General features: G+C 41.3%; 1 pseudogene across 1 annotated transcript; it reads left to right on the top strand.

The window, feature by feature from the left end:
* The first annotated feature begins 929 nt into the window (after positions 1-929).
* LOC307269623 (putative nuclease HARBI1) lies at positions 930-1,895 on the top strand (annotated as a pseudogene). Its single transcript has one exon. The product of its transcript is annotated as a putative nuclease HARBI1 (transcript).
* Positions 1,896-12,199: the final 10,304 nt, after the last annotated feature.

Here is a 12,199-nt window from a genome sequence, read left to right as displayed (position 1 = left end):
ACGGAGCTAACTGCTTTAATGACATTAATACACTTGTCGAGTAACAACAACGGAGCAGACAGTAAACTCCCGATAGTCTCAAAACGCCAACAAGACAAAAAGAGGAAATTCCCCCAGTCATAACAGTCCCCCCGGAACCCCGGAACTTCAGTTCCATAGGTGAATTATGTAAAAGCACTACACACTCTTAAATCACTTGTTTGACAACTTATCATACACTGATTGCGCCGTATCTGTTGCAGCGTAAAGTTGTAATATCCGAGCGGATGTTTCAATGTTTATATTCCGTCACCTTCAAAGTAAAAGATGCCAACTGGTACACACACAAACAGACGTAGCCTAGCCTATATGGAATGATGACACGACGGTGCTTTGTTTGCCCCTACTGTGATAAAAACATCACATCTGTCAACTAAACTCTACGGTTGTGTGTCCCCCACACCGAGGGTCGAGTACTGCGTGGGGGAAAGAGTCAAACCTTTGCAGATTCACAATTCATATGTTTATCTTTCAAAATAAAAGACCGCACTCGCTGTTCTTCTATATAGGCCTACAGCATAACTGAAGGCCAATACATAAACTCTATCTTAATAGATAAAGTAGCCTACCATACAAACATACATAGCCTACATATATACATGTTAAAGCATACAAAATCGAAGTGCACAGTCACAAAGCAAGTTTTTTTTGCTTGCAGTCCACAATGAACAGACTTTAAAAGCACTGCTTATTCCACACTTTTTTGTTAAATATGCTATGTAACTGCTTAATTTATCATCATAACATCTAAACTATTATAATGCTTTACTAGTGTACTACACATATTGCACAATCACAAGAATAAACAATAATACAAATACAAGTTTATTTAATTTAAAAACGTTATTAAAATTAATTTAAACTTAAATTTGTTTTCATACAGGCTTGCCATGTCTGTACTCGCTGCACCGTCCAGGAACCCTGTGTTAAAGACTGGTAGCGAGTGGGCCGTACTCCTTCAGATGGATGAGCACACCTTCCGTCGCCATCTAAGAATGTCGTGGTCACAGTATAATTTCCTGCTCATGAAATTTGAGCAGCAGGGGCTGAATGAGGTCAAGCAGATTGGCGGGAGACCAGATGTGCCACTTAAGAAAAAAGTTTTAATGATGCTGTGGTACATGGCCAATCAGAATTAATTCAGGGAAATAGCCGATAAATTTGATGTGTCCCAGTCGACGGCCCACCGCTCAATTTTCGAGCTTCTCAGGGCACTATGCTCAATTGCCTCCTCCTTCATCGCCTGGCCCAATGAATGTGAGAAGAGGGCTTCTTCTGCAGCATTCTCCAGGGCCTGTGGAATTAATAATATAATTGGGGCGATTGATGGGTGCCACATAAAAATCCAGAGGCCTATTATTAGAGGAGGGGACTACCTCAATAGGAAGGGGTTTTATTCTGTGATCCTTCAGGGGATCGTTGACGAAAGGGGCCGGTTCCTCGACATATTTGTTGGAGCCCCAGGAAAAGTACATGACGCCAGGGTGTTGCGCTCCTCAAACATCTACAGCACCTGGGAGGAGAACATGGGGAATTTCCAGCTGCTGGGGGACAGCGCCTACATTGGAAATGCCTTCCCGTTCATATTGTCCCCAAAGCGCGACAATGGTGCGCTTACTGTAGAGGACCTAGCCGCCAACCTGAAAATAAGCCGTGGGAGAGTGATCGTGGAGCAGGCCTTTGGGAGGGTCAAGTGCAGGTGGAGGAGAGTCAGAGACTTGCAAAACACAAGGCTTGACATAGTGGTCATGGTCATCATGTCTGCCTGCATCCTGCACAACCTGTGTGCAGGGTCCACAGACATATGTGAAGACCATCCACAAGGCTGCCCGAGGCAAGCTGATGACGATGAGTAGGACGATGAGTCCATTGTCTCTTGAAATAAACATTGAAATAAATCAAAGTCAAAACTACATTCACAATTGTGCGTTAAAATGAATCCAGTGTTAATATTAAAATATTCGTTGGACTACTGCCATTTCAACCATAGATAGTATATAGGCCTAAAAGGTTTCAACGTCTCTCAATCAATTAGGCTTATGGCAACTAGTTTTTTTAACGACAAATTTAAATCCTTTATACTTTTGGGGCCTTTTCTACACATTCACTTCGAATATTTAACACAAATATTCAAACAGATGAAAGTATAATTAACACAATTACTGTGTGCGCCTCTCGGACCATGCTGAATATTAAAATTTGGTGGCTTTGCGTCTCATGTGACCCATTACACTCTTCAATTTGCAATATTGGCAATATTGACAATAGTCCACGTTTCAAAAGTGTTCAAAAGTGACCCTGGCTTTTCTTTAGCCTACTTAACTTTGTTAAAAATAATAATAATTGTTAAACATTTTAGATAGGCTACAATACAAATGTTTTGAAATATAGAACAAATACGATTTTAAATATACAAGAATGATTTGATTTAATATAAAACATTTTTTTTTAAATATACAACAAATAACTTATTAAATATACAATTACATTTTACAACAAGACATTTAAAAACATAGATAATAATATAATAAAGATAGTAAAAAAAAAAAATATATGTATATTACATGGAAAAGTTTACATTTTAATAAAAAATAAGAACATATGTCTATTAAGATGTAAACTTTTCCATGTAATTCTTAAACATGTTTTCGAAGGATTGCTGGGACGCCCTCATTTCCTCCACCATCTCGGCATGCCTTTGCTGGCTTGCAGCCTCTGATTCCCGGAGGAGCTGCATAAGGTCCCCTTCCTCCGCAGGACGCTTACGCCTCGATGGCGTGGAGGTTGGGGGAGGGAGGATGGCTGCCCCTGAATGAAGCTGGTCAGGTCTCCTAATCTCAATTCCCAAAGAGGTCCCAACAACTGGGAACTCGATGTCATGATTTCCCCCTAGTAGTTCCTCCATCTCCCTGTAGAACGCAAACCTCATGGCCCCCTTTCCTGTACTATTGTTGTTGTCCTTTACTTTTTTATAGGCATCCTCCAGTGTAGCCCAATTCCTCGCCACTCTGTCTGGGTCGAAGCACATGTGAAAGTGGTCACCAAGCTTGGTGGCCATCTCCTTCCACATGTGCTTCTTTGAGCCCTTTGCGAGCCTCATTCTGCGATTCAGCTCATGAAGGGTCTTCGGCATCTCTCCTCCATCCGCCTCCAACTTCTGCCTCATGAGGTCAATGAGGAACAGAGTCTGTTCCCTGTCGAAAGCAGAAGCTGGTGGCAGTGGAGTGATTATTTCCTCTGTGTCGTCCTCTCCATGTTCTCTCTCTGCTTCTACTCCCTCTCCTTCAACAACCTCCAAACCTAAAATAAATACATACAAAAGGTCAGAAGATATCAGGTACTATGCTTATTTTAAATATGTTTTATTAGACAGGAAAAAAGGCATAACAAATTACAGGGTGTATACAGGATTTGCAAGTTGATTTATGCTCCATGACAGCACTGTCAATGCTGTGCGAGGCCACGTGATCTCCTTCTTTTTTTATTGTTTTCCATGTAGGCCTATGTAGGTTTATTATTTACATAGTCATAAGTGTGTTCATTTAGTTATTGTGGTAGTTCTATACAGTTAATTCAGAGCCCCTAAGTTATTTAATATGTTCTATAAATGCATGATTGTGTTTAACTGTTTCATGCCTGTTAATATTAGGCTATATGGTGTACTGTCTAAGGTCCGCCACTAGGCGAAGCTATTGAAGTAGCCTACTGAGGAGGTTTTGAGTAAAAGAAGAAAACTCCGCTGTTGTTGTGTTTTTATTACTGTCGTAGAAGAAGAAGTTTGATAACTAAGTAGATGCTTACAGCAGAGAGAGAATATGCTAGCACACTTCTTGTTTTCTTTAAAATAAAATAGTGTTACTCCAACGCAAGTACAGACTCCGCCTGCGTTTCTGTAAGCCTGCAACATAGGCAACCTTATGTGGTTGCGGCGGTCAAGGAAAGTATTTGTTTTCGGAGCTTGTTGTGCGGTGCTGTTGAGTTTCTTTCGTAGTATACCCCTCTGTTCACATATCATATTTAAAAAGAAATACCCAAAAAAATGTAGCCTACTTTGCGACGTTGAAGGCCAGACCCCACGGATCGCTGCTGGTAAACACAATAGCACAGAGTGCAGAATGACAAGGGAAGACATTACTCACCAAGTACGTGTATTTCGACCTTTATCGTGAGTCCCCGATCCAGATAATACGTGGATGTGTCATGTGATGCCTGATATAAATTGGAATTGAATGGGTTTGTTTTCTCTTTGTCTGAAAAGAGATTCAGATCTGCGTCGGCGAAAACTGTAAGAAAAATAAATAGATTTTCAGTTAACATGTAGCCTAACCACCTTACGTTAGAGCCATACACTGTAGCAAATATAAAAGAGGTTGGATCAGTTATGGCAAATCTAGCAGCGTAACATTTAGTTATTTATTTACGTTATATAGAGGGCCGTTTGACTGTGCTATTGTTTAAGTTTAAAAACTCAACTTTTCTGTTAGCTACAGCAACTGATTGAACTGCACGTCAACGGCTAACAGAGGCCGATTGTCCCTCACTTTAAATAGCCTATATTTGATATGCTGGACCCTTTTCAGCAGTTCACATGACATAAACACATAACGAAACATTAAAACACAACTAAAAAATAAAACCATTGATTTAAATAAGGTTAATTAAACGTTTCTCAGTATCACATACAACACCGCACATAGGCTACTGTAAACAACAGTTACAGTTCACCCGGTAACACATAGACCTAGATAGTTTCTACATTAAGTGCTAGAAGTACTTCCACTATGAGTAAATGGTTTCCTTTAAAAAAAAAAAGGAATATGGATCCCAATTTTTCTAAATTAATCAAAATGTAGGCTAATTTTACTTACTGATGATCGTGTGTGATGCCTATAACTGTTCCCAAACTCATTGTAGAAGAACTACGCTTCACTGATTAGATTGACTTGGCTTTTATTCCTCCATTATGTCAACATCATCACCGTGAAAAACTATAAGAAAAATACAAACAGAAATATTGTAAATACACAGAAATACAATATCCTACACATTACAAACATATTAAACAAAGTTGACAAACATACCGTGTGCGCCTTCTTTCTTTTGTTGGGAAGAGTTAGCTTTAAATAATATTGTCCGTCATTTTCATCCAGGGAGAGTACCGCGAAAAAGCATAATTGACAGCCCTTATTCTGACAGCATCACGTGAACGCACGTCACAAACAATACACATTTTCACCAGTAGATGGCGGCGGCGCCACACCTTTTTAGCTCTATATTCATTAATTATCACCAAAATAAAATATGCTTCTGAGACAGCTACACTGCCACCAAAATTACAAAAATTGTATAAACCATATTCAAACAAATTGTTACAATGCTGTAATTTTCAATAAATCAAAATGACAATACACTTTCACATGCCACGTGTTTTCCTTGCCTTTTTAAGATTAACATGAACTTAAAACAACACTTTGTTATGTGTTTAATAGTCTCTTCTGGAACTACTTCTTTAACAGTAGTTTAGGAATCATTCTCGACTAGTACAACTAGTTTTTGGACTGGTCTTTCAAGAAGAGATGGTCGTGTCAAGCGTTCACCTTTCTTCCCCAAGTCTCTCTGTCCCATTTGAATCTTGACTTTCCGCACAAGTCCATCATCATCTTCACCTGCTTCAATCACTCTGGCCAATTTCCACTCATCTCTGGGAATATTATCGTCTTTGACAATCACTATATCCCCAACCTTGACATTTCTTTTAGGTGCATGCCACTGTTGTCTCAGGCTTATATTAGCCAGATATTCTTTACGCCATCTGCTCCAGAATTGTTCAGTCAAGTACTGTACTCTTCGCCACCTCTTTCTGGCATACAAATCTTCTTTGACAAAAATGCCTGGAGGCGGAAGCGCCACATGGGTCTTCATTGTGAGCAAATGGTTAGGCGTTAACGGCTCAACACTTTTGGGGTCATTGATTGTATTTGTTGTGAGAGGACGATTATTCACAATCGACATGGCCTCATAAAAGAATGTTCTCAATGAAGTATCATCCAGTCTTCCTTTAGCTTGTGCCAGAACCGAGCTCATCACACTCCTCACTGTCCTTATTTGGCGCTCCCAAACTCCTCCTCTGTGGCTGGCTTCGGGAACATTCATAAGGAACTCACATTGTTTTGTTGCCAGATATGTGGAAATCCTTTCTTGATCCAGCTCATTTAGATTTTTCTCCAACTCATTCTTTGCCCCGACAAAATTTGTGCCTTGGTCAGATCGAATCTGTCTCACTGCTCCTCTTATTGCTATGAAGCATCTCAGCGCATTCAAAAAGGCGTCGGTGGTGAGATCTTCCAACATCTCAATATGAATTGCTCTGGAGCTTAAGCATGTTAACAACAGACCATATCTCTTATATTCTTTTCGACCTTGTTTTGTGTGAAAGGGGCCAAAACAGTCAATTCCTGTATATGAGAATGGAGGTGAGGGCTCTAACCTGTCAACAGGCAAGTCTGCCATACGTTGCTCTTCGGTTGGTCCCCGCAGCTTTCTGCAAGTGACACAACATTTAATGTGCGTTGCCACTACTTTGCTGGCACCCATTATCCAGTATCCACTGGCCCTGAGTTCGTTCAGAGTTTGGCCACGGCCTTGGTGCTGTGTTTTCTTGTGACAGTTGTCCAATATTAGTTGTGTAATAATTCCTTCCTTAGGAAGTATTACTGGATGTTTCAACTCAAATGATGCTGTAGACTTTCTTAGCCGTCCTCCAACCCTGAGCAGCCCATCTACAAGAATAGGATCTAGTTGGTACATCTTGTGAGTTGTTGGTAGCTTAGCAGATTTGTTACTGAAGCGTTTCAATTCTTCTTCAAAGGCTCCCCTTTGAGCTGCTTGAATGAGAGTAAATGCAGCTTTTCTTCTTTCTTCAACCGTAATGGGCCCTGACTTGTCTCTTTTAGTCAGTCTTTGGATCCGAGCAATGACTTTAGTAGCTGTGTCCCAATCAGGCAATCCTGACAACCTTTCCAGGAAGTTGTCACTTTCAAAAACATCCGTTTTAAGGACCTTGACCTCTGGGTCACCTACAAGTAGCTCTGGGGATCCCTGGTTGGTAACAATGTCTCTTTGCCATAAAAACGTAGGTCCAGTGAGCCAGTTGGAATCAATAAGATCTGCCACCTTGAGGCCTCTGGATGCATGGTCGGCAGGGTTTTGATTTGTTTCAATGTAGAACCATTGCTTTGGATCAGTAGCCTCTCTTATTCTCTGGACACGATTAGCGACAAAAACATGAAAACGCCGGGCTTCGTTCTTAATATAGCCGAGCACGACCTGTGAATCTGTCCAGAAAAACTCCTCATCTATCTTCAGCTCAAGCTCTTCTCTGAGGATGTTACTCACTGCAGCAGAAACTGCGGCTGCAGTTAGCTCGAGGCGTGGTATGGTGACAATGCTTTTAGGTGCGACTCTTGCCTTACCCATGACAAACGCACAATGTACTTTTTCCTCAGCAACAATCCTGATGTATGAACATTGACCATAACCATAGTTGCTGGCATCAGAAAAATGATGCAGTTCTATTTTTTGAATTTTTCCAATGTTTTGTGGGATGAAGCACCTTGGTATTTCAATTTTTTGAAGATTCTTCAAGTCATTTACCCATGCTTCCCACTGTGGCTGTAGTTCAGAAGAGAGAGGTTCATCCCATCCAACGCCCCGTTTGCACATTTCCTGCAGCACTCTTTTTCCTGTCAAGATGTAGGGAGAGATAAATCCTAGCGGGTCATACACACTTGCAACTGTCGATAGGATTCCTCGCCTAGTGGCTGCCTTTTCTCTAAGGACGACGTTGAATGAAAATACATCTGATTCTACTTTCCACTTCACACCTAGTACACTCTGTACTGGAACTTCATTGTAGTTCAGATCTACATCCTTCTTGACATTGGCACATTCACTCTCTGGAATCGTGCTCAAAACGTCACTGTTGTTGCACACAAATTTGTGTAGGCGCAGTTTTCCCTTAGCACACATTTCTTGTGCTTCTCTGACCAGCTGTCTTGCCTTTTCAACTGACTCAACACTGACTAGCCCATCATCCACGTAAAAATTCCTTTGGATAAAGCTTGCTGCTAATGGGTAGTCCTTTTCATGTTGACTGGCCAGATGTTTCATGCCATAATTGGCACATCCTGGAGATGATGCTGCTCCGAAAATGTGCACTCTCATGCGATATTCTTTGGGCTCACTCTCTGTGTTTCCATTTTCCCACCAGAGGAACCTCAAGAAATCTCGATCTTCTTGGCTGACGTGGAAGCGGTGGAACATTTTCTCCACATCGCAGATAATTGCGATTTCACGCTCACGGAATCGACACAGAACCCCGGTCAGTCCATTTGTTAAGTCAGGTCCTGTGAGTAGGTGATCATTTAGAGAAGTGTCTCCAAATCGTGCAGAGCAGTCGAAAACAACTCTTATTTTTTCAGGTTTCCTGGGATGATACACCCCGTGATGTGGAATGTACCATGTACTGCCTGGTTTTGTTGTAGTGTCGACTTCTTCAGCATCACAATCCTTGAATACACCATCCATGAATTTTACATAATCCTCTTTGTACTTGGGATTTTTGTCCATTTTTCTTTTCAGATGCTTCAGTCGAACTGTAGCAAGCTGCTTGTTGTTTTGAAGTTCAGGACGCTCTCTGAAAGGTAGGGGCATTTCCAAATGACCTTCATTATCGTATTCGATTTTCCCTTTCAATAGCTGAAGAAACTGAATGTCCTCTTGGGATATGTTCCTGTCTCTGGGGTTTGTGTCCTGAAAATCTGTTTCCAATGCCTTAATCACAGATGCAGGTGTGATAACAGGAAGCTCTTTTACAGAAATACGATGGCAGATCCCTGTCACATCGCTAGCATTCGTCCACGGATTTCTGGATCCCACTATACTCCAGCCCAACTCAGTTTTTACTGCATATGGCTCATTATTGTCTCCTGACACTACCTGTATTGGTTTTAGAGCCCTGGCACAGTCATAGCCAATCAGGAGTCCAGCAGGACAGGCCAACAGATCTGGCATCTCATTTGCAATGCTGAGTAGGTGAGACCAGGCTTTGGCTGTTTCAGAGGTGGGAATACTACTTTCTTCCAGCGGTATGTATTCTTGTGTATATGCGGGTGGTAGCTCAATATAGTTCTGTGAATGATATCCTCTCACCTTGAGGCCACTCACCTTTTGGCAGTGAGCTATTGACCCTCTGTCAGTCATCGTTGACAACTTCAACTTAACAGGTTCTGTATCTGCTTGAAGATTTTCACAAATATCATGGTCAATAAATGTGTTACTGCTCTGTGTGTCCAGTAGTGCGTACACCAACCTTTCTGGACTGCCTTCTGAGGAACAGGAGAGCCAAACTGGAACAATCATGGATGTGCGATTACTGTTGTCTGCTCTCACACTGCATGAGAGAGTGGAAGCACTTTCCTCTTCTGTTTGTGTTTCGGGCCTCTCCTTTTGAGGACGTTCTTCATGAAGTGGAGCGGGATGGCTGCGCCTGCAGATGTTGCAACTGGCCCTCTGACGGCAGTTTTTTGAGACATGACCAACTCTCAGGCAGCCAAAACACATTTTGTTATCCATGACAAATCTTTTTCTTTCTTCTAGCGGCATAGCTGCAAATGTATCACACTTGTATATGTAGTCAGGGGTGGACTGGCCATCTGGCATACCGGGCATCGTCCCGGTGGGCCGGCAGGCATTTTGGGCCGGGCCGGGTCCATTTATAAAAAAAAAAAAAAAAAAAAAAAAAAAATTAAAAATCTTTTTTTTTTTTTTTTTTTTTTTTAATGGACCCTTGGCTGTGTGACTCGGCCCGGCCCGGCCAAGTCACACAGCCGAGGGCCGAGGGCCCTTCCCTCTCGGGAGTGCCATGGACATATAATTGTGCGTGCAGGCTGTCAACTTCACCTGAAAGTTAAATAAAACTTTGTCCCAGGCTTGGGCTTTGACTCATTATGATTGGTTCTAGGCTGGGCCTGGCCCAATCACACACACAGCAGAGGGCCGCCCATTCAGAGGCTGCATTAAATTGTATTATCATGCATTCAACTTCTACTCCATAATTATGAGCATCTGACGATGGTCAGTTACGTTCAGGGCCGTCGGACTGCGGACAGGCTTGGGGGGCCCAAGGCAGAGGGGGGCTGCACCCAAAAAAAAATATATATATATTTTTTTTTTATATTTTTTTTTACTGGCTCAATATAGGCCCCTGATCTTTGAAGGCCCAGAAAAACGTTATTTAGGGAAAAAAAAGATTTCATGGGCCTTTCATTCGTCAGTACATTTATGTTATTTTTTAAATAACATTGTTCGGGGCTACGAAGATCAGGGGCCTATATTGGGCCATTAAAAAATGCAAACAAAGGAAAAAAAATCCCGAAGCTGACTGGATTTTTTAAACATGTACATTTCTTCTTTCTGCTTTTTGGTCATCTGTGTCTATACATTATTCCAGCAAATAATAGCCTACTAAATAGCTTACATAGGAAACAGTTGATTTATCCTTAGTTTTCTCTTCAAAGTGCACCAGATTGATGAATTTTACTTTAACACTTGAAAAAAAATCTTCCGGGGGAGCATTCCCCCGGACCCCTCTAGAACAGTGGTTCTCAACCAGGGGGGCGCGAGGGGGATGAAAAAAAAAAAAAAAATCTTAATCTTAATTTTTTTTTTTTTTTTGTAATTTAAATTGTATTCCTGATATGTAGCCTAGTTCAGAGATGATATGTATTTTTTTTCTTTCTTAACTTTTTTTGATAGGTAGTTGCCAAGTTCATCACACAAACACTCCAATCCACTGATATGAGATCAGTTTGCAATTTTCAAGTACTGAATTAATGGTAGGACTGTGGCCAATAGAACTGGTCTCTGGTCAGCAAAGGTCTTGAAAACAGCATAAGTGTGCTTGTGACATGCATGCCACCCATGCATGTGTATGGGCACGTGTCCCAGCAGATTTTTGAAATCTGAATAAAAAAATTTAAGTTTGTAGTTAGCAAGTGTAACATGTTCTTAGGGCAGAATTTCATAAATAAAGGTTTATTTTTTAGCAAGATATTTGGTCAAAATCTAGTTGTCATCCGTCCCTCTGTCCAGTTGTTAGGCATCTGGCTGCTAGCAAGTTATGTTGTCTTGCTAATTTTACTATTCATCTGAACTGAAATGAATATTGACTTTTTCCTTTATTATCTTCGCCAGAATGCTTAGATTACATGTTAAAAACACAAAAAAATATTCTGGGGGGGATGCCCCCAGACCCCTCTTCAGGGGTTTAGTTTTCTGACAAACATTACAATGGATACTAACATGATTTGGGCATTTGGGATTATAAATCATCTTTGAATTGGTTGTACAGCATATCACATGCTATTCATTCAGGGGTGTGATGGCCACCCCACTCTAGCTCTGTGGCCCACCTTGGCCACCCCCAGTCAAAATTTCCTGGAATCGCCACTGAGACACACACAACTCCGCGTTCAGGCTGCACAGCACATTAATCGCAGGTAGCATTTTGAGCTAAATCTGGCCACTTTCCAAATCCAAGACTCAATAGTTGAAACATTCTCTGAACTGGGTTTCCCATTGATCATAGACTTTGTTTTGTGAAGCTTTTTCATAACAGGTATACCTATTGTAGAATTTATTCTGTGTATGTTCTATTTAGGCTACTATTTTCTTCTCTTCTAAGGAGATTAAAAAAAAATAACATTTCCTCAGTGTCACATAAAAGTGCACCAGAATTTAACGTTAAATTATAAGAAATTTCCGGACCCCAACCCTAAACCCAATGTTCAACTCAAAGGTGCGCCACTGGCCTAGCCCTTGTGATAATAACAATAATAGAGTATCTATCTATCTATCTATCTATCTATCTATCTATCTATCTATCTATCTATCTATCTATCTATCTATCTATCTATCTATCTATCTATCTATCTATCTATCTATCTGTCTATCTGTCTATCTGTCTATCTGTGTAGGGTGGTGTGTGTGTGTGTGTGTGTGTGTGTGTGTGGGGGGGGGGGTTGTCAGGGTCGGTGGGGGGGCCCAACTGCAATGACCCAGCTTTGGGGGGGCCCAGCTTGCAGAAGGTTGAGAACCCCTG

The sequence above is a fragment of the Ammodytes marinus genome, assembly GCF_949987685.1.
Source record: "Ammodytes marinus genome assembly, chromosome: 24".
Classification (NCBI taxonomy): Eukaryota; Metazoa; Chordata; class Actinopteri; order Uranoscopiformes; family Ammodytidae; genus Ammodytes; species Ammodytes marinus.
This window is presented reverse-complemented; position numbering and strand designations above follow the sequence as displayed.